This window comes from Chiloscyllium punctatum, chromosome 22 (assembly GCF_047496795.1).
Source record: "Chiloscyllium punctatum isolate Juve2018m chromosome 22, sChiPun1.3, whole genome shotgun sequence".
In the NCBI taxonomy this organism is placed as follows: Eukaryota; Metazoa; Chordata; class Chondrichthyes; order Orectolobiformes; family Hemiscylliidae; genus Chiloscyllium; species Chiloscyllium punctatum.
The window spans coordinates 66,878,115-66,902,695 of record NC_092760.1 but is presented as its reverse complement, the minus strand read 5'-3'; the positions used below and the strand labels follow the sequence as shown (position 1 = coordinate 66,902,695).

General features: G+C 41.0%; 1 protein-coding gene across 1 annotated transcript in view; it reads left to right on the top strand.

Annotated features, from left to right (window-relative positions):
• The window catches only part of LOC140493745 (doublecortin domain-containing protein 1-like), a 621,788-nt gene that overhangs the window by 580,299 nt on the left and 16,908 nt on the right, over positions 1-24,581 (top strand). The gene's annotated exons all lie outside the window — the stretch shown is intronic.

Here is a 24,581-nt window from a genome sequence, read left to right as displayed (position 1 = left end):
TTAAGTGGTTTTCATATTGCATTGTTTCATAGGGGCATAGATGATGGTCTCTTGGCTGATTTTCTGAAGATATTGGTCAGGACCTTTTCAGTTACTGAGACAAAAGCAGTGATACTTATAACTCAGTATATTTTACAGTCTGAATTTCTATGAGCTGCTAATGGGTGGTTAGAGCAGGGAGCTTTCAAATCTTCATTCTGTAGCATCAGCAGCCAGCGTTATTTCTCACTGAAGACATAGAACCCAGTTCAAACTCTGGTCTGTCCTGACAGACTGACAATCTTCTCCACAGGTTCCCAGTTACTATTGAACACCTGCCATCTGCTTGACTAGAATGTCTTTTTCAAACTTACTGGAACCAATTCCCAGGTACTGACATCATTAATAGCCATTTTCTGCTATTTGCTTAAACATAATGCTCTTCCCCAGTGATGAAGGGTCTGCAGAACCTTTTGATTAGGAACCAAGCTGCAATTAACTTGGAATCAGGCCTCACAAACAAACAAAAGCTTGTTTGGTTCATTTTCCTTTCCACACAAGCTGCTATCCACAGCCCAAGGTCATCTCGAGCCTAGGGTTCCCAGTTCATAGCTCCAAATCAAAATTAATGATGGAACAAAATAAAAATAATGAAATATCAGCAAGGGCTCTCACAGTACACCATTGTTCTAGTCACATGATACTACAGCTCACAAAGTGAAATAAAAGTAATCTTTTCCAGTTACTAAAATGATCAATTAAATATCTCATTTATAGGAGGGTTTGAACAAAACAATCTCTTAATTAGCTTTCTTCATGAATACAGTTGTGGGGTTTCTTATCTAAACAAAATGTATTCAATAAAGATGCAATAATTCAGTAATGCAGCATTATAAATGCTTAACCCTATAAATATCTCCAAAGCACGCACACGAAACACACTCTTCAGGACAGGAGACTAAAAAAAAACAGAGTTCTTTGATGTGATTGGCTTCCTGGTAAAGAAGACACTTTGATCAAAATGTTATTGGAACTAAAAAAGATAAAACATAGGATATTCAAGAATCTGTTGTGTTGCAGTCCTGGCACATATTGAAATCCTTTTGAGATGATTTTTGGATGTTCTTCAAATTACTCTTTCAAAAGAACAAATAGGTTTCATCCTGAACTGATTGAAAGAATTTCTTTTCAGAAGTGGGAGAGATCAGCTGGGCAGTCTTTCCTCCAACTCAGTTTGTTCTAAGCTTCCCCTCTAAGTGAATCATATACAACAAGAATGTATCCAAGTCAGTCACTATTGAAAGGGGCTCAGGCAGGTTCTATTGTGAAGGAAGCAGTATTCATAGTGAGTTGATTTCCGGGAAGATTTGTTCAAAAACATCTCTAATGTGTGCAATGATTATTCAATAACTATTGCTATTCAATTCTTTTTAAATAAGACTCCAGTTTTGTCCACAAAACTTGGTTGTAAATGCAAGCAGTGATAATTTACAAATTTTGTATGCCTTTCAGCCTTTAAGCGAGAAGTCAAAAATTGATATTTCTTTCTTAATGAAAAAGAATTTCTAGCAATGAGTCTGTTTCTCCTAACTCACCTTCTTGGAGAAAGCAATTTCTAATGTTTTTTCAGTCTAGTGTAGTTTCAAATTGGACTACTGATCTTGTTTGTTTTCCTTGTCATTGAACTTATATAAAAAGGATTTCTTAAATTATTCTGTCATTAGAAGTTAGCATCAGTGGCAAGACCAACACTTGTGGCCCAACATTAATTGTCCCCAGGGAGGTAATTGTGAGCAATGTTCCAGTGAAGCTCAACGCAAACTGGAGGAACAGCATCTCATCTTCCAACTAGGCATGTAACAGGTGCCGGTCTCAACACTGAATTCAACAACTTCAGAAGATTATCCCATCTCGACCCTATTGTTTTCATTCTGCTCTGTAATTTTATTTCATTTATTTAATTTATTTTTTTTATATTTTTTTCACTGTTCTGTACCTCTTATTTCTTGATTGTCTCTCTTTCTCTTGCTCCCCACTCTCTCATCACCTTTTTCTCTCCTCTTCCCCCTTTGCTACCTTTCTCCCCTGTTTTCTATTTTGCCTCTGCTTCACCCCTCCCCCCCATCCCCCACATATTTTGTCACACAGCACTGGCTTCAGCCTTGGTCATTCACAGCTCCTAATCTCCCTATAATCTCTCTATGCACTGTCATTATCACCTCTTTATTGCTACCTTTGCTTCTGGAGCCATGACTCATCTTCTCGCAGCCGAGTACAAATACCTCCCTATTTCTCCCTTTTTTTTAGCTTTGACAAAGGGTCAGTAAGACTTGAAACATCAGCTCTTTTCTCTCCTTACAGATGCTGCCAGACCTGCTGAGATTTTCCAGCACTTTCTCTTTTGGTTTCAGATTCCAGCATCCGCAGTAATTTGCTTTTATATAGTGGTGAGCAAGTATCATTTTAGCCAATGCGAGGCATCAGGAGTCTAGGAAACGTTATTTATTGTTATGTAATATGAATGAAAACCCTCTTTTTTTAACATTTGCTCTCGTTCTATTTTATTCTCAAATTTCAGAGGTGCAACATGTTGAATAGTGTGGCATAGGGCTCAGTGCTGGGATACTTGATTAGTGGGGCTGGAAGAGCACAGCAGTTCAGGCAGCATCCAACGAGCAGTGAAATCGACGTTTCGGGCAAAAGCCCTTCATCAGGAATAAAGGCAGTGAGCCTGAAGCGTGTAGAGATAAGCTAGAGGAGGGTGGGGGTGGGGAGAGAGTAGCATAGAGTACAATGGGTGAGTGGGGGAGGAGATGAAGGTGATAGGTCAAGGAGGAGAGGGTGGAGTGGATAGGTAGAAAAGGAGATAGGCAGGTCGGACAAGTCCGGACAAGTCAAGGAGACAGTGCTGAGTTGGAAGTTTGAAACTAGGATGAGGTGGGGGAAGGGGAAATGAGGAAACTGTTGAAGTCCACATTGATGTCCTGGGGTTGAAGTGTTCCGAGGCGGAAGATGAGGCATTCTTCCTCCAGGTGTCTGGTGGTGAGGGAGCGGCAGTGAAGGAGGCCCTGGACCTCCATGTCCTCGGCAGAGTGGGAGGGGGAGTTGAAATGTTGGGCCACGGGGCGGTTTGGTTGATTGGTGTGGGTGTCTCGGAGATGTTCCCTAAAGCGCTCTGCTAGGAGGCGCCCTGTCTCCCCAATGTAGAGGAGACCACATCGGGAGCAACGGATACAATAAATGATATTAGTGGATGTGCAGGTAAAACTTTGATGGATGTGGAAGGCTCCTTTAGGGCCTTGGATAGAGGTGAGGGAGGAGGTGTGGGCACATGTTTTACAGTTCCTGCGGTGGCAGGGGAAAGTGCCAGAATGGGAGGGTGGGTCGTAGGGGGGGTGTGGACCTGACCAGGTAGTCACGGAGGGAACGGTCTTTGCGGAAGGCGGAAAGGGGTGGGGAGGGAAATATATCCCTGGTGGTGGGGTCTTTTTGGAGGTGGCGGAAATGTCGGCGGATGATTTGGTTTATGCAAAGGTTTGTAGGGTGGAAGGTGAGCACCAGGGGTGTTCTGTCCTTGTTACGGTTGGAGGGGTGGGGTCTGAGGGCAGAGGTGCGGGATGTGGACGAGATGCATTGGAGGGCATCTTTAACCATGTGGGAAGGGAAATTGCGGTCTCTAAAGAAGGAGGCCATCTGGTATGTTCTATGGTGGAACTGGTCCTCCTGGGAGCAGATACGGCGGAGGCGGAGAAATTGGGAATACGGGATGGCATTTTTGCAAGAGATAGGGTGGGAAGAGGTGTAATCCAGGTAGCTGTGGGAGTCGGTGGGTTTGTAAAAAATGTCAGTGTCAAGTCGGTCGTCACTAATGGAGATGGAGAGGTCCAGGAAGGGGAGCGAGGTGTCAGAGATGGTCCAGGTAAATTTAAGGTCAGGGTGGAATGTGTTGGTGAAGTTGATGAATTGCTCAACCTCCTCGCGGGAGCACGAGGTGGTGCCAATGCAGTCATCAATGTAGCGGAGGAAGAGGTGTGGAGTGGTGCCGGTGTAATTACAGAAGATCAACTGTTCTACATAGCCAACAAAGAGACAGGCATAGCTGGGGTCCATACGTGTGCCCATGGCTACGGCTTTGGACTGGAGGAAGTGGGAGGATTCAAAGGAGAAATTGTTAAGGGTGAGAACCAGTCTGGCCAAACGAATGAGAGTGTCAGTGGAAGGGTACTGTTGTAAGTACAACAAACTTTTATCCACCCACCTCCATAACCAGCGCTCCTCAAACATTCCAGAAGATTCCCCTGGCCTCGGAAACGCCATTAGCCATGCAGCTGACGCAGCTACCACCCCCATGCTGAGTGATGATGTCACTTCTGACCCCATCGTGGCCACTCCCACAGACAGTGGGGTCTGTGGGGGGCGTGTCAGCAGAATGCAGGTGAGTAGCGCTGGTGGTGGCAGAAGTGGTGGTGATCATGGCAGTAGGGGTGGCGGAAGTCACTGAGCGTGTGGCATCAGCGATGATGTGAGGGCCGGAAGTGGATTACACCTCTTCCCACCCTATCTTTTGCAAAAATGCCATCCCGTATTCCCAATTTCTCCGCCTCCGCCATATCTGCTCCCAGGAGGACCAGTTCCACCATAGAACACACCAGATGGCCTCCTTCTTTGGAGACCACAATTTCCCTTCCCACGTGGTTAAAGATGCCCTCCAACGCATCTCGCCCACATCCCGCACCTCCGCCCTCAGACCCCACCCCTCCAACTGTAACAAGGACAGAACGCCCCTGGTGCTCACCTTCTACCCTACAAACCTTCGCATAAACCAAATCATCCGCCGACATTTCCGCCACCTCCAAAAAGACCCCACCACCAGGGATATATTTCCCTCCCCACCCCTTTCCGCCTTCCGCAAAGACCATTCCCTCCGTGACTACCTGGTCAGGTCCACACCCCCCTACGACCCACCCTCCCATTCTGGCATTTTCCTCTGCCACCGCAGGAACTGTAAAACCTGCGCCCACACCTCCTCCCTCACCTCTATCCAAGGCCCTAAAGGAGCCTTCCACATCCATCAAAGTTTTACCTGCACATCCACTAATATCATTTATTGTATCCGTTGCTCCCGATGTGGTCTCCTCTACATTGGGGAGACAGGGCGCCTCCTAGCAGAGCGCTTTAGGGAACATCTCCGAGACACCCGCACCAATCAACCAAACCACCCTGTGGCCCAACATTTCAACTCCCCCTCTCACTCTGCCGAGGACATGGAGGTCCTGGGCTTCCTTCACTGCCGCTCCCTCACCACCAGACGCCTGGAGGAAGAATGCCTCATCTTCCGCCTCGGAACACTTGAACCCCAGGGCATCAATGTGGACTTCAACAGTTTCCTCATTTCCCCTTCCCCCACCTCACCCTAGTTCTAAACTTCCAGCTCAGCACTGTCCCCATGACTTGTCAGGATTTGTCCGACCTGACTATCTTCTTTTCCACCTATCTACTCCACCCTCTCCTCCCTGACCTATCACCTTCATCCCCTCCCCCACTCACCCATTGTACTCTATGCTACTCTCTCCCCACCCCCACCCTCCTCTAGCTTATCTCTCCACGCTTCAGGTTCACTGCCTTTATTCCTGATGAAGGGCTTTTGCCCGAAATGTCGATTTCGCTGCTCGTTGGATGCTGCCTGAACTGCTGTGCTCTTCCAGCACCACTAATCCAGTATTTGGTTTCCAGCATCTGCAGTTACTGTTTTTACCTCAGTGCTGGGATCTCAACTACTTACAATTTTCATAATTAACTGAAGGGACAGAAGGCAGGGAAGAAAGTAAGTTTTGAAGAGGACACAGAAGGTTACAAAATGATATTGACAGGTTAAATAATAGGCAAGAATGTGGCAAATGAAGTACAATGTGGGACAATATGAAATGGTCCATTTTGGCATATCAAAAAAAAGCACATGTTCTCAATGACGAGAGATTGCAGAGTTTTATGATGCAGAGTGATCTGAGTGTTCTCGTGCATGAATCACAAAAGCTAAGTATGTAGTTAGACATAGTAATTAGGAAAAGTAAGAGAATGATATATTGTTTATTGTAAGGGGAATGAATACCAAAGTGGGAAGGCTATGCTTCAGTTTTAGAGGCACTGGAGGGAGATATCGGAAGTACTGTTCAGTCTTAGTCACATTTTTAAGCACGGATATAAATACTTGGAGACAATTCTGTGAAGCTTTACTGAACTGGCATTTGGAATGAATAGGTTACCTTATGAGGAAAGGTTGAAGAAATTAGGCTTGTATCCATTGGAGTTTAGAAAAGTAAAAGATGACTTGCTTGAAAAATATACAATCCTGAGGGATCTTGACAAGATAGACGTGGATAGATGTTTCCTTCTAGGGAAGAGTCTAGAACTAGGTATCATTGTTTAAAAGTCAGAGATTGCTCATTTAAAACAGAAATTAGGTGAGAATGTTTCTCACAGAGAGTCCTGACTCTTTGGAACGCTTTTCTGTAAAGATGGTGGTGAAAGCAGAGCCCTTGAATATTTTTAAGACAGAGGGAGATAGATTCATGTTAAGCAAGGTTGGGGGGTGGAGTGTTGGGGGGGTCAGTGGGGAGGGGAGCAGCAAAGGTTATTGTGGTGGATAAGAAGGTGGATTGGAGTTTATGATCACACTCCTGACTTATGCTTTATAGATAGCAGACATCTTTTGTGGAGTCAGGAGGTCACTTAATTGCTGCAGAATTCCCAGAACTGTCTAGTTCTTGGAGACATAGTATCTTTATGGTTAGCGTAGTTCAGTTTCTAGTCAATAGTGAGCTACAGGATAGTGATCGTGGGTGATTCATGACGGGATTGTTGTTGAATGTGCACATGACATCCTGTGCTAATAAAAACTGAGTAGGTCTTTGTTTTCTTAACCATAAATATTTATTACTTATCCATTAATGCAGTACATTACTGTTTGTGGGATCTTGCTGTGTGAAAGATTGCTGCTGCATTTCCAACATAATAGCTATGATATCACTTCAAAAGTAATTCATTAGCAATAAAGAAGTTCAGACTGTCTTGATGTCATGAAATGCTTTGTATCAGTTTCAAACTTCCAGCATCCACAATATTTTGCCTTGTGCTTTTTTTAATGAACCAAATACCTACTCAGTCTCACACCCAACCACTCATGCACCCTGACTTGCCTTTGGCTTCGATACAGGCCTAATTTCTATGTCATACAGCATGAAAATGTTTTAAAATTGGAGTGCAGATGAGGAATTATAATGGACCATAATATAAATTGGTTTACCTCGAGGTATCTTCAGAATAAGCATATAGTATAAAGGGAGCTTTAAGCTTAATAAACAGAGAAAAAACCTCATTTCAGGGTCCTTTAACTTCCACTTCATTTGAAGTTGGACTACCAAACTATGTGGACTCTGTGTGTATTGATTTCCACACTGCCAGCTAATATAAATTGACGGTCATGCAGTGGAAATTGCTCTTGGCCATTTACTGCTCCCCGAGTAAAAGTAATCAGTTTGATTGATAAACAAGGACCCAGTTAAAACAGCTTTAATGAACATCTATTTGTCTTCAGTTCTTTGTAAAAACCATGTGCTCTGTAAAAAAAAATCTTTGGTACTTTGCAGTATATCTGAAAGAAAACATATTGGAGAGACTATCAGCAATAGAGTTTGAGAACGTGCATTCAGAACTTGTTTCTAAAGCTGAAAATTAAAAGCTGGATTCAGTAAACGTGATCGTGAAGCTATTGACCTGTTATTAAAAAAAAGACTAATATCATTGTTGTCCTTTAGTGATGGAACCATTCCATCCTCACCAGGCCTTGATCAGCTATGGGCTAAATTTACATAGAATCCGTGCAGTGCAGAAAGAGGCCATTCACTCCATCAGGTCTGCATGACCCTCGGAGGGCATTCCATTCAGATCCACCCCATTCTCACATTTACCACGGCTAACCCACCTAGCTGACACATCTTTGGATTGTGGCAGGAAACTGGACCCAGAGGAAACCCAAGCAGGGATGTGGAAAAAATGCAAAAACCACATGGTCGCTAATGGCTGGCATTGAACCTGGGTCCCTGGCACTGTGAGGCAACGGTGTTAACCACTGTGCCACCCATTTTATAACTCATCTGAAAAACAGATGAGTGAAGCTACTGCCAATCAACCCATGCTTACCCACCTGGTGAGGGGAGATGGGGGCAAGAGAGGGATGTAGAGTAGGTCACTTGCCAATGATCAATTGAGGTTTTTATGTCAGCATTTTAAAGGCTCATGCTGTCACATTCTACCTCCTCTTCAAGGTAACCGTCTCTCATCACTAACTTGCCAGGAAAGCTTTTGGGCATCCCAGGCCATGACTTCTTGCCTCCTGAACTCCTGATTCCTCCAGGCAGGGAGATCCCTAAAGCCTTGGATTTATTTACAAACTTCACAGGAGTTAAAATCTCTTCCGTCTTCACCATGCGAACGTGTTGCTCTCCAATAATGCTGCCCTGAATAATTCTACCCACCCACACCCAAAGAGTTCATTGCAAGGACAGCATTGCCCATGATTAGGCACCATGTTAAAAATGGGTCTCTGGGTGGGTGCTTTTCTATGGGGTAGAATGTGGAACAAGGTAGGAGATTCAACACTGGCTCCCACAGTTTAGGTGGTTTCGTACATCATGGGATCTAAACCTTTCTGCCTCATTTCTCTAACTAACAATGTTGTTTAAAATTCCCATCATTGATCAAGCATTCTAGCTCTCCATATCTCCTTTCATCTGAGGCATGGTGGCCCTTCGGTTAAACCATCACTAGTCACCTCTCTCATGAGAAAGCAGCCCTAGGTCTGGTGACTTTACCTTTATCTGTTTTAAATTACTTAAATTTAAATTAAAAAACCATGAGACATTTTAATATGCTAGAGGAGCTGTATAATTTTACAATGTTGTTTAATTTCTCTCATCTATGCAACTTGCCCTCATAATTTAACCCTTTTAATTCCATTCCCATTTTGATATCCTTGAGTGCTTGTGACGATCTGGCAGACAGACAGGGCAATATTCTGGTGTGTGACTTATCGGCAGCTTGCAATGGAGTGCATACCCTCACATAATATACAAGCTGTCAGCTGAACTGCTTTACGTCCCTTGGTTCTTTATGTTATCAAGGAGAAGTCAGAAGCCGTATTTCCAAACAAGAACACTTTATTTTATGAGCACTTTTACTGTCTTAGGTCGAGCTCTGTTACCATCTTTCACAATGACTGATACTACATATGGATGTATGGGCAGGTAATGCTCTGTGTGTACACCAGATAGGAATCTGTGGGGTGGATTATTCTTCTTCTTTACCTGATGTTATTGATTTGGTAGCATATTGGACATTGGGTAAACACAAAATAAACCAAGAAAGAACCCGCCTGACTTTTCTCCCCCTTTTTTTCAATTAAGTGGATTAAAAAAAAAGGTGAGGTCCCTTATGAATATATTAGGTTTACTGCTTATTTTCCTTGTATAATTTCTCTTCATTACTTACCTTTGATCCTTTTACTGAATTTCGAACTTTTTAACTTATCCATCATTGCGTTTGCCTATTTCTAACTTTGTAACATCACCTAGCTCTGCCCTCTCTCAAATCCTCTGCTGCTAAAATTCTCATCCAAATTTCTGTTAATTCTAGACTCAACTATTCAGATGGTCTCCTAGCCAGACTCCCGCTTACTTCCTCTGGAAATTCAAGCTGAGGCAAAACTGTTGACTGTATTCCCACAAAAGCTCCTCCATTATCCCACCCATACCTATTCTTGTGGTCTCCATGAGCCTTATAGCTTGCCAAAGAAATGTGTACCCCTCCAATTCTCAGACGTCCATACAATTCATCATTCTACCAATGGTAACCAAGCCTCCACTTGCCTGGTAGCTATGCTCTGGAATTAATTCCTTGAACCTTTCTGTCATTTTACCATTCTTTCTCCCTTTAAGGTGTTCATCAAAATCAATTTCTTGAGCAAAACATTTTATCAGCTATTCTAATATTTTCTGATGTGCTTTGTTATTAAGTTTAAGTGAAGAGCATTGAGGCATGTGAACTGTGTTATATACGTGCAAGTTGGTGCTTTTGTTCAAACATGCCAGTAACCTGTAATCAACCCCTAATTAGTTACGTTAGTGTAAGTGCAACAAATCACCTTGCTATTTCCTATTTTTAATCCTTAAAAACTGTTTAAGGATTATGCTTCCAAAGGCTCAGTAAAACTAAGTCAACTCCTATGCTTATTCTGGAATATCTACCATTATTGAAACATTTCATGTGTTCATAGCTCAAATAAGCAAAAGCTTAAAGATCTTGAGTCAGTCTCAAATGGCCAAAGCATCTTCACTCAGAGAGAGGTTAGTCGTCACCACATGGGGACAAATATTATAGATGGATTTAAGGTAAAATAGATAACCACGTAAGAAATGAAGCAATACAAGGACATTGACTGCAGCAGGTCACCACCTTCTTAAGGTCAACTGGGGATGGGTAATCAATGCTGGTCAGCTAGTAATTCCAACATCCTGCGAGTGAATAAAAAAACAAATATTTTGATAGGATGAGATGAAGAGGAATTGGAGGAGGTTGATGGAGCATGAATACTGACATAGACTAGTTGAGTTGAATGGCCAGTGTTGTAAATTCTGTCTAATCCCTGAAAGGGATAATCTCGACCACATATCTTCTGCTTTTCATTCTTTCAAATTCACTATTCTTCTGCTCTTCAAAGCAGCTCTCTAAAGATCCCAAAGTACTATTTGCAAAGAAAAGGAGTTAACTTCAGTGTCCTGACAAGTATATATGTCTCTGACAGACATCACTGAACCACCAGATGACTTAATCATTATCACATTGCCATTTGTAGGATCTTGCTGTGTGCAAAATTGGCCAGTATGTTCCATACAGCACAAAAATGATTGGATGCAATTGCAAAATCTACCATTCTTCAAATACCAGCAGTTACATACTTCTAGTTTTCCATATGTTTCATATCACCAAACCTCCTGGGATCAACTTTCCTTGTGGTTCCTGTCAGTTAGATAGTGGTGGCCTCAAGACAGTGGTCAATAGGTCCACCAACCTGTTAATGTCATGAAAGAGGCCAATTTTGAATGTGAATTCACCACTTCATCCAAAGGTTGTGTTTGATGGATAAATTAAAATCCCAGTTGCTGTTGTGGGCTAGAAAAGCAGTAGTGTTGCCCTGGGAGAAGAGAAGGTAAGGTGAGATCAAATTATGAAGGTTTATGATTAAGTTTCGGGACACTGTTTCCTGTATCAAGTGTGTTGATGATGAGAAGCCACTGTTAAAGCAGTCAGCAATAGAACTGGAAGGAAACTGAGGAGAAGCTTTTCACAAAGAGATTGATTGTAATTTGACTTATGCTGCTTGCAAGTAGTTGAAATTAGATTTCATAGGAATTTGCAAAAAAGGCAGTGGAATATGTACATTGAAAGGACTAATTTACCAGAAAATGGGAGAAAGATAAGGGGAGGTCTTGCGCTTAAGTCCCACCCCAGGATTTTCAATTGTGCAATGGTAGGTGTGTACATGATGTGGTTAAACAAGTTGATATGCCTATGGCAGGCGGTAAGTGCATGAGACTCTTTCGGGACAACTTTGTGGTGATAGCAGTCTAACAGCCTCGCCATTTAAAAAAATTCTACATGCAGGTTCTTGCAATAGACTGAAACACCCCAACAATTGACAACCTTGTTTCAAGAGACTAGCAGCAGGAGAATAATAGTGAAAACTGGCAGATGGAACTAAACTGGATAGCCCATTCAATTAGCCAACACAGATAGGAAGTGTCAAGTTCTTCTATGCCCTATGATTGTATCCAGTGTGAGGATATGCTGAGTTCACACTAGCAGTCAGGCCAAAGCAGCCCAGAGAAATTGGGGTGGCACAAATAATCCTGGCCTCACTCTGCAACATGATAGCACTTGTACTATCCATTCAGTTCCCTATTAATGATTCAAAATGCCTTGACAAACTCTTTACCATGAAGGGGGACATGTCTTTTCAGCACATCAGACCTGTAGTCCCTTAAAATTTGATCACGTTTTATCTTTGTTTTAATTGTTTCCCACACAGCTCTGTAACTGTTCATATCTTCACCAGCAAAAATCCACAGAAAAGCAAAATGTGGCAGTTACTGGAGATCTCAAGTAAAACGCTGTGGAAATACTTACAAGGTCTGGCAGCATTTGTGGAGAGGGAGAGAAGCAAAGTCAATGCTTCAGTTCAAAACAGGCCTCAAATAGTCGCTCTGCTTCTCTAAAAATGTAACCCAGTTTTGAGATTTTCAGTCAAATTCCCAGTCCCAACAGTTTTTCGAAATGGATAATTTGTTTTCTCAATTACCTTTTTGTCAAAACCTGCTTCCTGACACCAACCTGGATTGACCCAACTCCAGCTGGAGGATTTAATATTTAATTTTATTCCCTCTAGTTCTGGGTTCCTTCACCAGAGGAAATTGTTTTCTTGAGTTGCTTCCATCAATTCCTTTGATCACTTGAAATGCCTCAATCAGATAAAATTTCCAGATCGCGGCAAATGTTTCAATGTTTTTGTGGTAAACTGTAAGCTCTGCCTCAGCAGTTGGCATTCCCATGTCTGTGTCAGAAGTTAACAGGTTCATTGCTCTATTCCATAAACCTGAGGACATCATTCAGGCTGACATGTCAGTACACTACTGAGAGAGTGCTACACTGTCAGGGGTGCTGGCTTTTCAAGGGGGAGACATTACATCAAGACCACATCTGCCCTCTCAAGCGGATATAAAAGATCCTTATCACACTACTTTGAAAATGAATAGGGCAGTTTAGCCTGGTGGCCTGGTCAATATTTAGTCAACATCACTAAAAGTAGATAATCTAACTGTTGTCACATTGCTGCTTATAGAAGCTTGCTATGTACAAATTAGCAGCAGTGTTTCCCACATCGTTCACAAAACCTTTTGAATAAATTCAGGTCCCTTCTTTTTTAAACTGTGGAAGGTTGACTGGAACACAGATATTCAGCAGCTTCTGTTATGACATGTTATCATTTTCAATTGCAATATGACACAGTAGATATTTTCTTTGTGCTGGAAACAGAAGTCATCAGATAGTCATCAACATCATTAACGGACAAATGGATTCCATGTTTTGACACTGTGAGGTCAACCCCATTATGTAGCGTTAGTATTTAACCTTGTTGTCTAGTTCGCTCTTGTCTCACAGTTCTCAAGATCACAAACTAATGATAGCTCAGGAAGGTCATTTGTTTAAACAAGTTAAACCCTTCCTCCAGTATAGCTAAATTATTCAATATTGTCTTTCCATTCACTCTTTGACCAACAATCAATTTTTTATTCTCTTTAAAGTAGCATTTTGGTTCAATGCATATATGTTGCATCATTTCCTTACGCATAATATCAGGCACATTCAATCCCACTTGAGACAGGGTGCCATTCTTTATATGAAGTAAATTTTGACAGCACTGCACCAGCCAATGAGCTAGATGTGGGCAGGGCAGGCTGCACAGCAAACAGTGTCTATCTTATCAGTTAAAAATCACACAAACAGGTTATAGTCCAACAGGTTTAATTGGAAGCACACTAGCTTTCGGAGCGACGTTCCTTCATCAGGTGATTGTGGAGGGCTTGATCGTAACACAAAATTTATAACAAACGTTTTTGCTATAAATTCTGTATTATGATCGAGCCCTCCACAATCACCCGATGAAGGAGCGTCGCTCCGAAAACTAGTGTGCTTCGAATTAAACCTGTTGGACTATAACCTGGTGTTGTGTGATCTTTAACTTTGCGCACCCCAGTCCAACACCGGCATCTCCAAATCATATCTTATCAGTGAGTGACAAGTACAGTCTATATACTGTCTCTCAGTGGAATCATCGCAATCCATGGAAGGTGGGAGCACAACGAAATTCTGAAAGTTCACCGCTTGTTGGACACCAATAGATAGTGAATAGGTGTCATTTTGGCATTGGACAGTCGATTTTGCTGAGATGAGAGTTTATCCAAACTGGAAAGCCGCCTGCAGCAGCAACTTGGAGGGCCATCGGTCTCTCAGTGATCCCATTATTCAGCCACATGATTGAAAGGATGGAACCTGGACAATGTCTGTTCTAATGGAGAGGTTTTCCCCTCCACAGTGATGGCACTTTTATAATCATTTTTTAGTCATGATTTCAGAGGCAAACACTACCAGCAAATTATAATGTTGTGATCGTATCCACCCGAACCACTTCAGATAGATTCATTGCCTGCCAATCCTTATTATCATAATTAAGATGGGGCTTAGTTAGCTCTACAGCTGGTTTGCAACACAGAGTATCACCAACTATCTGGGCTTAATTCCTGAGGACAGCTGAAGTTATCATCAAGGACTGTCCTTCTTAACCTGTCACCCCCACCTGAGGCATGGTGATCCTTAAGTTAAACCACAGTTAGTTGTTTCTCTCTCATGACAGAGCAGCTATAATGACTTTACCTTTGTTAATTTCAGGTATTAGTACCTTGTGGGAAATTTGTCCACATAAGGTCTCCAGCAGAAGATGAGCTCACTCTTGATAAACAGCAAAAGGATGATTAAGTAGTAATTATTATCTAGTTACATTATGCCTAAGGTACATGATGGACTCTTGTCATTAACAGTCAATCCAACTTATTGCTCATGAAACATTGTGGTACAACAATAAGACTTCCATTGTTGCTATTCACCTGAAGATACTCCTTAATTAGAGGAGGAAACAGCCACATACAGTTCGTCTTGTATAGTCATAGTGAGATTGATAAGGCACCCAAATGAGTGTACTGTTTTGAAGTATTACCTTTTATGTCAAAGGAGCTGAGACAAGAGGCGATATTGTTATGGACCAGGCCAGACCCCCTCAAAACATTTCAACAAACTAATCCAGTCCCTAACATTGCTAGTTGTTTTAAGTAGATGTACAGAAGATATTCCAGGAGAGATGCAGCTGGTCAAATCACTTAGTTTCAAACAAAACAAAATTTACTTACAAAATTACTGAATGAAACATAGACAAAAGAGAACAGAATACCAAATAACAACCTACCAAAAACCCAACAGATTATCCCAATTTAATGAAGCTGTTCCCAATACTTGCAACAATCCCCATAAATATCCTTTGGCACAAAAGGTAAAATCAAACCTGGGGTCATACAGGAGAGAAGTCAGAGAGAGAGGAGGGTCCGTGTGGACCTGCTTCTTTGGGGTCCAGCAGCTGTTTTAACTCCACTGCTAAAACCAAACCAAACCAAACCTGATGAAGAGCTAATGCTCGAAACGTCATTCCTAATAAAGAGCTTATGCTCAAAATGTTGACTCCCCTGCTTCTCGGATACTGTCTGACCAGCTGTGCTTCTCCAGAACCACACTCTTCAACTCTGATCTCCAGCATCTGTAATCCTCACTTTCTCCAAACCAGAGTAAAGCTGAGTTGGGAGAACTGGCCATTCCCCTTTCAGTGTTTTTTTTAAACTTTAAGGCCTTTTTCCTGAGGCAGTATTTGTTAGCTATAATCAAACTGGCCCTAGAACCCATCAACTTAGTCTTTTTGGAGTCTGTGTCTTTTAAAACCACTCTGAAAAGAAATTTAAGGACAAAATGATCGTGTTGAAGGAGCAACATCATCAAAATAGAAGGTCACAGCCTACACAGTGAAGGAAACATGTTGTGGTCAGTCACTGAAAGACATGCAGAGGTACCATTCAACAGTTCTGATCACCTCGGGACCAAGATTCTGTATGAAGATCTAACTAAACAACTGAAGTTGTAAATGTATAATATTAGTTTTGAAATGGAACTTGTATCCAAAGTTTGTTTCATGTCATAAACAGATAGAGTAATTGGTCCCTGAATAAGAATCTTAGATCTGTCCCCTGCCTTTGAGTTGTAGTAATGTAACGTATAACTGAAACTACAGTAGTCTCCCAATAAAAGCAAGATCATTTCTCCATAAAAGCCAGAGATAGTGGCCTAGTGTAAACATGTCTGCCTTCTGTGCATCTTTTATGCTGCAAGTTGAAGGGCTCTTGTGGTACAGTGGTAGTGTCCCACCCTCTGAACCACGAGACTCATGTTCAAGACCTACTTGCTCTATCTCTGATTAGAAAGTACATATTACAGCTCAGGAAAATTGAAGTGGAAGGCAGCTACATTGTACAAATCAATTACAGTGAGTGATTGACAGAGAATCTTGAAATCAATTCAGCTTGCCAAAAGACAGACTATATCTAAACTTACGCCCACCTCTCATTTATTACCTGACAGCGTTTTATCAATGTTCATTTAAATTATTAATGGCACAAGTTACAGGAAGATGTAAGATTTTTAGGTTTTAAAGATGTTTAACTAATTACATTAGATGGAATCGATTGTTTTGGTCATCTGCTGTTCAATTGACCAATGTAATCGAAGAAACAAGAAGTTTAAAGTAGCTAACTTTTTTGAAACTTTTGACCAGACTCAGTGAAAAATGGTTCAATAGTATTTGGAGGGTTAACTCTTAAACCTAACTCCCTTGTGTCGTTTTCTTCATTGCACCAAACAATGATGTACTATGCACACTGTGAAATGTTCAAGGAACTTCTGGAATTCAGTTAATTAAGCACATCAGTTTCTTAATGTGATCAATTTTAATTAAAAGGAATTTTAATTGAGATCCTACTGGTCTGTGGAGAACGGTTGCACGTTCTGTAAAGCATGTGCTGTGAGTGGGACTGGTTTCACTTCAGATTTGCAGACACCTAATTAAAATGGATAGATTCTGAAGCCTTTGTACTCAAGTGGTTTTCATTTCATGACTATTAATGATTTTAATGAACTGAACTAATTCAGCAGTTTCTATCTCCCTGTGCTAAGTCACTGATCATCACAACTTTAGTCCTATAATGAGTTTCCATTTCCTAACAGTGGCAATTGATCGGATTGAACGATTTGTGCTGCAGTGCAGAAAACACAACCTGGTTCAGTAAATGAAAGCTGTTCTTTACCATGTGTTTGAGCTGCATGTTATTAAATTTTACTAGTGCCACAGATTTATCATCTGTAAATTCTTTTTATTATAGGAATCTTTGGAAATTTATTTCCTGTTTCACCAATCATTTGGCTATATATTATTAATCATAGCTGTGTGTTGTGCAGGGTATGATGTGTTCTATAAAAATTAAGAAAGCCTGCTTCAGAAATAAATAACTTTTTGTCTCCATTTCTCTCTTTTTCAATTTCTATCCCTTTCTCCCCCTCTGTGTCTATGTATTCATCTTATTCAGCAACCACAATTATGATAGAATAGCTACCACAGAACCAATGGATACAGTGGCAGCAGTATGTATTATCTATCAAGTTCCTTCAACCAGCTTTCTAAACCCATGTCTTTTAAAACCTAGAACAGTGCTTTGCAAGTGTTTTCCCACTGTGACCCCATTGGGAGGTTTGAACTTTGCTGTGACTCCTCAGTGAGAATTTGGGGGTGGGGAAACCTGTGGGACTGAGAAGGAGGAACCAGGCCTCAAGGACTGGTTGATTAAAACATGTCCATGACCAGGCCATTACACAAGCTAACCTTCCATCCATTGACTGCATCTATGATTCTCACTCCCTCGGGAACGCAGCCAACATAATCAAAGACTCCTCCCACCCCAGTTATAATCTCTTCCGACCCTTTCCATCAAGCAGAAGTTACAAAATCTTAACACATGTACCAACAGATTCAAGAACAGCTTCTTCCACTCTGTTATTAGACTTCTGAATGGACCGCTCAAATTTTAAATTTAATGTTGGTTTTGCTCTTTGTGTACCTTTTCTGCAGCTGTAACACTGTATTCTTGGCTGTGTTCTATTCCCGAATGCAACATGGTATAACCTGCCTGTACTGCATTCAAAACAAAACTGTTCACTGTACCTAGGTACATGTGACAATAATAAATCAAATCAATCCCTGCGTTGAAACAGTGGGAGGTTTTAAAGGGATATCGCAGCTATTACCATTCAGTTGGATTTCCATGGCACCCATGGATACCTCAGAGCTCTCAAACATCCTGGAGGGTCTGAATGGACCTGGAATGACAACAGCACTGAATGCAAGGAATACCATCACCTGCAAGATCCCCTCAAATCTTACAAAATTCTGACTTGGAATTATGTCACCATTTCTTCACTATCGCTGGGGCAAGATGCTAGAACTCCCTCCCTAACAGTACGGATGTGCACCACAACTATTTTCTCAAGAGGGATTGGGGATGGACAATAAAAGTTGGCCTTGTGAGCAATACCCACATCCCAAGAATAAGCTAAGTGTATAATAATCCATGCTGGTAGCTATTTAAGATGTAGCAAATACAAACTGATCCAGAGCAAACTCAAATGAAAGCGAATATCGCAGAAACAGAAATCTGAAATAATAGCAGGAAGTGCTGGAAATATCAAGTAGTTCAACAATATCTGTGGCAAGAGAATGGAATTGACATCTCAAGTCAATGTCCTTGCATCAGACTTGATTTAAGTTATTTGAAAAGGAAAAAATAAAGGAGGAAACCTGTGTCTTTCAAGCTTTTTGGAACTTCCAAAGAACTCTAAAGCTAGTTCAAAGAATCACAAAAGTGCTACAATGTAAAAGGAAGCCATTCAATAAATGAGTATCATTACCTAGTGTCACTCTCATGCTTTTTCCTGATACCATTGAACATTACTTTTTATTGGCATAATCATCCAATGTCCTCTTGAATACCTCAATTGAATATTGCTATAGAAGGTGACAGGGTATTTGCAGGAAACGTGGCCCCACAAAATCTTTCTTAATGATATTGATTGAGGGATGAACATTCTCCAGGATGCAGGATACAGTTGCCCCCATTCTTCTGAGAAATAGTGCCATGAGATTAACCTGAAAAATCCAGACAGAGCCTCTACTAAGTGTTTTACCTGAGAGTTAGTACGACTGAAAATTTGACACTCTATCAGCACTTCAGTGGAACGTTACAGTCGATTCCATATTAAATGAATGACCTCTTAATTTGTGATTTTGCCCTCTGTTCCTAGACTTTCTCTTAAATAATCTTACAGCATTTACCCTTCCAAGCCTCCTATAGGTTTCAATAATGTCCGATTCTTATCATTCTAACTTTCATTCTTCTAAACTCCAACGAGTACAAGTCTGATCTGCTCAATCCCTTACATAAGAAAATCCCTTTATATCCAAGTTTAGCCTGGGGAACTTTCTTTGGACTGCCTCAAATGTAAGTTTTTTTAAGATAAGAGGACCAAAATTGTTCAAAGCATTTTAGCAGTGGTCTGGTTCGTGTTTGGTACTGTTTTAACAAATATACTCAATTTTTATGTTTCATCCTCTTTGGAATAAAGGCCAACATTCCATTTGCCTCCCCTATACTTGCTGAACATGTATGCCAATATTTTTGCGATTCAAGTACAAAAACTCCCAAATCCCTCTATGCTTCAGATTTCTGCAGTCTTTCTTTATCTAAATAATACTCAGCTCCTCTATTCTTCCTGCCAACACATATAATCTTGCATTGTCCCTCATTTCCATCTGTCAAGTTTGGCTCAGTCACTTAAGCAGTCTATATGGCCCTGCAGACTCTTTGTGTTATCCTCGCTCATCGTCTTCCCAACTAATTTTGTGTCATCGGCAAATTTGGTGATAGCATATTCGCTTCCCTCCAAGTCTGAATATACATTGCAAATAATTCTGACCTCAGCACTAATCCCACTAGTAACTGATTGCCATCTTGAAAATGTTCCCTGTATCTGAACTCTCTGTCTTCTATTAGTTAGTTAATCCTCTATCCATGCTAATTTATTACTGCTCTAAACCTATTAAGTAGCTTTAGCTATGGTATTTTTAGAAATCTAAATATATTACATATCTATCCTTTATCCTTTATCCATCCAGCATGTTAACTCCTCCTGGAACTCCCTCCACAATGGCATTGTGGGGTTATCTGCACCAAAAAGATTGTAGTGGTTCAAGAAGGCAGCTTACCACCACTTTCACAATGTCTACTAGAAATGGACAATATCAGTAAGGCCCAAAGGAATTTTTAAAATGAATTCTAAAAAAAATGTCAGTCATGATTTCCCTTTTGAAGTCATGCTGTCTCTGCTTGATTATGTCATATGTTTTTAAATGGTCTGCTATTACAGCCTTTATAATAGACTCTAGCAGTTTCCTAATGACAATTGTTAAGCTAACTGGCTTATTGTTACTTTGTTTTTATTGTCTGCCTCTTTTTTCATTGAATAAAAGTATTATAATGATGGTTTTCCAACCATCTAGAATTTTTCCAGAATCGAAGAAGTCTTGGAAGATTACTCCCAGAGCATCTCTATATCTACTTCCTTTAATATTCCAGGATGCAATGCATCAAGTCCAGGAGATTGATTGTCCTGATAGTCTTTATATTTATTCTATTCTCCCCTCTTGCCCCTTAGTACTTTTAGAATGCTCATAGTGTTTTCTACCTTGAAGGTTGATGCAAAGTATTTATTCAACTGCTCTGTCATTTCCTGGTTCCCCTTTATTATTTCCTCAGCCTCATTCTCTCAGAGGCTTGTGTTCATGTTTTTCTCTCTCTTTCTTTTCATATATTCAAAGAAGCAATTCAATTATTTTGCTCACTAAGATTATTTTCTCACTTTTTAAAGTCACTTTTTGTTAGTTTCTTTTCCCCAATCTTCTGGTTTGCCACCAATCTTTGCTGCATTGCATGCATTTTTGTTTTCAATTTGGTACCAACTTTCTTGGTTAATCCTCTTCGTCATAGAATCCTTTTTCTTGATTGGAATATTGTTTTGTTGTAAGTCATTAACTATTTTCTTAAACATCTGCTACTGTCCAGCTACTGACTGTGCTAAACACCAAACCCTAGTCTACTCTGGAGAACTTCATCCTCATTTCTTTGTAATTATCCTTATTTACATTTAGTGCAGTTGTTTCCAATGCAATTTTCTCACCTCAAACTGAATAATTAATTTGACTGCATTATGAACACTTTTGGGATGGGATCTTTTACTCTGATCATTCTTGCCTCAGTATAAAATAGAAATAAATTCCGAAATAGTCTGATCCCTGGTTGGATCCACAGTATGTTGTTCCACAAAACTGTCCCAGATACATTTTATGAACTCTTCCACATAGTTACCTCTGCGAATTTGATTTCCCTAATCTATATAAAAACTAATGTCACCTAATGTCAACTAATTAATATACCAATTTTTTTACTTGCCCTCACAGAATCACAGAGTCATAGAGATGTGCATGGAAACAGACCCTTCGGTCCAACCCGTCCATGCCGACCAGATGTCCCAAACCAATCTAGTCCCACCTGCCAGCATCAGGCACATACCCCTCCAAACCCTTCCTATTCATATATCCTGCCAAATGCCTCTTAAATGTTGCAATTGTACCAGCCTCCACCACTTCCTCTGGCAGTTCATTCCACACACGTACCACTCTCTATGTGAAAAAGTTGCCCCATAGGTCTCTTTGAGATCTTTCTCCTCTCACCCTAAACCTATGCTTCTAGTTCAGGACTCTTCCACCCCAAGGAAAAGACTTTGCCTATTTATCCTATCCATACCCCTCATAATTTTGTAAACCTCTATAAGGTCACCTCCGATGCTCAGCCTCTGACGTGCCAGGGAAAAGAAGCCCCAGCCTGTTCAACCTCTCCCCAGAGCTCATATCCTCCAACCCTGGCAATATCCTTGTAAATCTTTTCTGAACCCTTTCAAGTTCCACAACATCTTTCTGATAGGAAGGAGACCAGAATTGCAGCAATATTTCAACAAGGGCCTAACCAATGTCCTGTACAGCCGCAACATGACCTTTCAACTCCTGTACTCAATACTCTGACCAATAAAGGAAAGCATACCAAATGCCATCTTCACTATCCTATCTACCTATTCTCTGTCCACCAGCACACCTAGCATCAGGACACCGATGAACTCCTTCCCCCAGTGACTTCTTTCCCTTGTTATTTCTTACTTCAACCCATATGGATTCTATACTTTCCAATCCAAGATTATTCCTTGCTTTCGAACTTATTCCATCTCATACAAATAAAGCTAACCCACAATCCTTTACTTTCCTCTTGTTCTTTTGAAAAGTCACATGCCTGTGTTTATTTAGTTCGCACTTCAATCTCTGAGTAACCATGTTTCTGCAATGGCTATAAGATCATACCCATTAGCCTCTAATTTGTGTCATTAATTCATTTATTTTATTCTTATTCCTATGTGCATTTAAGTGAAAAGCCATTCATTCTGCCTTTTTAACCATGCTTTTCCCTCTTTGAGGGAAATTTGTTGCTTTCTTATGTTTGTACACCATGTCCCTCCTGTCTCACACATCACCTAAACATCTAACCTGCAATTCTACCATATCCCTTTGCTTTCTAAGCCCATATATCCCCTCACCAGAGCCCTAAGCCTAGTAACTCAAGGTTAAATAAGGATCAATATATGAAAACTGAATTAACTGAAGTGTTCTGGCATTACTAACCAAGAGAATAGATCAACAGAAATACAATGGCAAATAGTTGAGGAGATACTTCTGAATACTCAGGATAAATATATTCCTACCATTATAGGAAAAATTCTAAAGGGATTACCCACCATCCACGGTGAACTAAAGAAGTTAGGGTAAGCATCAAACTTAAGGCAAAGCCATATAATTGTGCAAAGATGAGTGGAATGCCATGTGACTTCTCAGAATATAAAGTATGACAGAGAATAACTGAAGGGTTAATCAGGAGGAAGAAATTAGATTATGACGGAAAGCTAGTTATAAATGTAAAAATGCATAATTAAAGTTTCTACTAGTATTTAAAAAGGAAAACATCCTTTAGAGCAGCCATTCTCAACAGTGGCTATATGGTGCCTTTCTAGGCCCTGGCACATTTGAAGGGGGCCTCAGACTGAAAACTCTGAGAAGGGGAACCCCAAGGGTTAATGGGGGCCCTAACCGAACCAATGAAATACCCCTCACCTAATTTGGAGCCCGATATCATGAAAATTGCAGAAAAGTACCAAGCTCGATGATAGAATTAGGATGGATAGATCTTCAATTTCATTCAGTTTTTTGTAAGTTTTGTCAAGTATGTCGGAAAGTTCAAGTTTTCTTGCTGTTCAATAATAATTGATTTTCTGTCTATCTGTTTGCGTTGTCTCTGTTTGAAAGAGGAACTCTGGAACCTGCAAAGAGGTTCTTGGGGGCTGTGCCAAAAAAAAATCGGGTGAGCATCAGTGCTCTAGAGAATAAAAAACAGGGAGTTAACAGTAGAAAGTACAAACCTATAAAAGTCAGCAAAAGTAAATCAAATGGATTTATATCAGATATTATATGGGAAAATATGAAATTGGTCACTTGATAAGAATTATAAAAAAAGCAGAGTGTTACTTAAACAGAGAATGACTGCAAAGAAATTTAGCAGTTCCAGTTAAAATTAGTGGCCACCTTTTTAGGACAAATAGGAGGAAAATTCCTTTTTTTAACTCAGAGGGCTGTGTGAGGTTGGAACTTTCTGCCTCAGAAAGTGGTGAAGCATAATAGCCCCTGACCGTCAGCCCTCTAAACCCAACATACCCCCTGACCTAACATTCCCAAGATCCAATGCTGCCTGACCCAGCATCAACATCAACCCCACCCCACCAGACTGTGACCCAGCTGGACCCGAGCCTACTACCTTGATCCTCTTGACATATCAGAAGCATATGCTCAACTGGCACTCTATGCACCACTGCACTTACCTCACTTACTTGCACACTTCTCTCAGTGGCTTTCAAAGTCTCAGAATATGACACATGCTGCTGACAATGGGATTGTGATTGCCATGCTGATATTCTCCTGCATTCATGGATTCCCAGATTTATTCAGACTGCTTTGGGAGGGAAGCTTCCTGGCCAGGAAACCTGCATGGACAACTCACCTAAATCAGTAATTTTGTTTTGTCTGATCAGGATTGGAAGGAAAGTCTCTGCTCTTGATTGAAAAATTTGAGCCAGTGTTCTCTTTACAGTGATTCTGTCCGTGTTTGTCATCGCACTTGTTCAGCGCTGCACAATTTACAACATTCCATGGAAATACCATGAAGTTCCAGACTTTGTCATTGCCGCCAATCCAGTGTTGGTGAAGATCAGGATTGAGATTTGATTATCTCTAAGAAATTGCAATTTACTTGCACAACTGAGCGTATTTCAAAGAATAAGCAATTTTTCTGGAAACTTTCTGTCGTGACCCCACCCCTCACTGACTAGAATATTGTATCTGCACTTTCCCAAGAGACCTGTTGAGAAAGACTTGTTCCATTGCTCTAAGTACAACAAACTTTTATCTACCCACCTCCATAACCAGCGCTCCTCAAACATCCCAGAAGATTCCCCTGGCCTCTGGAACTACTTGGACTCCATTAGCCATGTGGCTGGTACAGCTACCACCCCCACGCTGATTGATGATGTCACTTCTGCACCCATCATGGCCACTCCCGCAACCACCTCCACCCCTCACA